Source organism: Rhea americana, unplaced genomic scaffold, assembly GCF_003343005.1.
Source record: "Rhea americana isolate MKP2758 unplaced genomic scaffold, rheAme1 scaffold_468, whole genome shotgun sequence".
NCBI classification, from domain to species: Eukaryota; Metazoa; Chordata; class Aves; order Rheiformes; family Rheidae; genus Rhea; species Rhea americana.
Genome location: NW_028186610.1, coordinates 214,729 through 217,686, shown reverse-complemented (window position 1 = coordinate 217,686; position 2,958 = coordinate 214,729). Strand labels below are relative to the sequence as shown.

At 68.4% G+C, this 2,958-nt stretch overlaps 1 protein-coding gene across 1 annotated transcript in view; it reads right to left on the bottom strand.

Annotated features, from left to right (window-relative positions):
- DLX4 (distal-less homeobox 4) overlaps window positions 1-2,958 on the bottom strand; it is a 6,657-nt gene that overhangs the window by 3,021 nt on the left and 678 nt on the right. The gene's annotated exons all lie outside the window — the stretch shown is intronic.

Below are 2,958 nucleotides of genomic sequence, written 5' to 3'. Positions count from 1 at the left end.
GGGGGTGCAGGGGGCCTTTTCCCACCCTGCYAGTGCGGGGAAATCTGTGCTTCCCACCCAGGTTCCCTTTCCCAGGGACCTCCCACAGGTCACAAGGGCAGGAAAGGGTTAAGCATCCCCCCCTCCCCCACRGGGCTGGGGAGGGGGCAGGTGGGCGCTGCTGTGGGGTGAGCCCCCAGGCCTGCAGCCCTTCCCGGGGCTGGAGCGTCCRGGAGGGGAGCAGTGCCTTGAGCCCCCTCCCCTGTGGTGGGAAAAGGGTCTCCCAGAGCTGAGGGGGGGGGGGCTGTGGGCCTGGGGCTACCCTGGCCCCCCCCAGGGACAGAGCCCAGGGACGGACGGGCTGGGGCTGCCCCGTCTCGGCAGGAACAGGGAGAAGGATGCACAGACGGAGGGACGGACGCCCAGGGCACAGACAGGCAGACGCCGGCTCTCCGGTGTGGGGTGCGAGGCCCTGYGTCTCTGCGGTGCCCGTGTCCCCCGGGGGCCTGGGTGCTGGCGGAGGGGGGGCACCGTGGGTGCCGGGGCGGGAGGCCCCCTCGCCCCGGCGTCTGCAGCGCCCGGTCCCCGCGGGGCCCCGCTGCCGGCGGCAGGCGCCGACCTGCCCAGCCGCTCCCTCCCCGCCGCCCCGGGGAGCCCTGACCCCGGCGGGGCGCGCGGCACCCATGGGAGCCCTGCGGCCTCCGCACCGGCTGCCAGCCGGGACAAAACCGGGGCTGAAACCCAGCCGGGGCTGGGGGACGCCGGCATCACCTCTCGGGACGCCCAACCGGAGCCCCCAGCGGACCCTCCATGCCCGGCGGGGGGGGGGGGATCTGGCTCTTCCCGCTGCGCTTGGGGCAGAAGCCGGAGCTGCCGGGGAGCTGGGTGGCCGGAGCGCGGGTCACGAGCCCGCCGGGTCTCGGCTGCCGCCCCACGTGGGGTTTGCTCGGGAGGAGCGGCCCTGCGGGAGCGGGGTGACACGCTGCCGGGGATGCTGGCAGGGAGGGTCCCCCCGTCCCCACCCTCCCATTAGACCATCTTCAAAACATGTTTCCATGTCGCCATCGCGCCGGGTCTGAGTCACTTGGAGCATGGGCCGGGAGCTCTGATATAAATAGCCCTGCTACTCGCTAACCCCAAGACCCACTGGGACTCGTTTCCTACCCCAAAACTCCAAAGAAAACACAACCCTTTCTCTAACGGATGTCTTGAGCCCTTTCTAGCTGGTCACTGCTGAGATCTCTGCCCATCCCAGCCGTAAACCTTTGCTTGCAGCCCCAGTAATGACCATTTCCAGCACCGCCAGACCCGCTGAGCAGCYCCTCAGCATGGGCTGCTGAGTGCCCACGTGTTCGCTCTTGGCTCCCCTCCATCCCTGCATGCGGAGCTGAACCAGGTGCCGGTGGCCCCGGGACTGCCCTTGGCAGCCGCATGCACCCAGCGAGGAGACCTGGGCTCTAAATCCCACGTGAGCCCTGGATTTGGCTGTCCTGGTGCATCTGCTCTGCCCAGTTCCAGGGGGCAAATGTGGAAAATCCTCAGACTCCACCCAGACMGAAACAGGGGCAAAACAAACAAACAAACAAACAAAAAAAGGAATCTAGATGCTCACCAACCCTGCCTTGGCCGGCCCGAGCCAGCTCCGGGGAGCTCGGCTTGGCCACCGCTGAAGGCAAAGCAGAGCCACTCCGAGTATCGAAGGAAACCTCTGCCGATCTGCTCCCGTCGCGGCTCCTCGCTTTCCCTGCTCGGTGACTCAGCGCTGCCTGGCTCCGGGGACGCGTGCTGGCTTGCTGCGGTGAGCTGCGGCAGCTCTGCTCCCCGAGCACGCGCTCCCGGCCCGGGCTCCGGAGGGATGAGGGCTGGGGGGGGGGGGGGAACCTGGACCCGCTTCCCCGTCTCTGACACAGGGCTGGTGTTTCGTAAGAGCTGTTCTAAGACCTTCAGAAGCAGGAGATGCCTTGCAGCAGGTGGAGAAGGACCACGTGCAGGTGGAGGGACGAGTGCCGCTCCGCGCAGACCGCCAGGCTGTCCCAGTGCCCGGACGGGGGCTGCGGGCCAGCCCAGAGGGTCGCCTCGCCTGCGAGCAGGGGGCTTGGGGACCTTGCCTCCCCCGGCRCTGCAGCCCGGGCAGCGCTGGGGGACATGAACGTCCCGACCGGCGGCCCCCGGGCTTTCCCGTGGCTGGGGTGCTGGGGAAGGACCACGTGCTCACAGACGTTTTGGGACAGCGCTTTTCTGCTGGTGGAGGGAGGAGGACCCCGAGGGCCAAACGCCCACCTGAGATAAGCTGCTACAGCTCCGTTTCCTTTGGGGGCTATCCCAGCCCACCATGCCTGGGGGCAGGAGATCGACGGGACCGCCCGTTTAGGGACATCTCCACGCTCATCCTATGGCACRGGACAACTTGGAGGCCAGCACGGAGGGCAGCAGGGAGAGGACCAAGGCTCAGGCGCCGCGAGACGCAGCCCATCTCCCCCYGCTCCCAGGCAGCCGGCAGCCTCCGCCAGCCTCGCGCAGACGGGCCCTGGGGCTGAGGTCCCGCGGGCGCTGACCCCTGCGTCCCCGTCCCCCGTCCTGCCCCCTGGGTCCACGCCGCCCTTTGCCGAGGGGACGTCCCGTCCCGTCTCGGAGGCCGCGGGTGCTGCGGGGTTTGGGGGGGGGGGCTGCTCCGCGTTCCCTCGGGGGTCTGGTTCCCTGCAGCTCCCCGGGCAGCTGGTGCCRTCCAGGTAGCTGCCCGGAGGCAGCCGCCGGGGCCAGGACCGCAGGGCGAGGGCCGACCCCCGGCGTTCATCTCCGCGTGGTCTGGAAGGTGCAGAACGTGCTGTTTTAGCAGGGTTTGGGGTTTGAAGGTAACCCGCTGCCAAGATAAATACGTCAAGTCAACGAGCATTAAATTAAAAAAAATAAATCAAGGCCACGCTCGGAGCCAATTCAAAGTCTCGGTCGCGGGGCTGGAAGGTGCTGACGCGCGCCGAG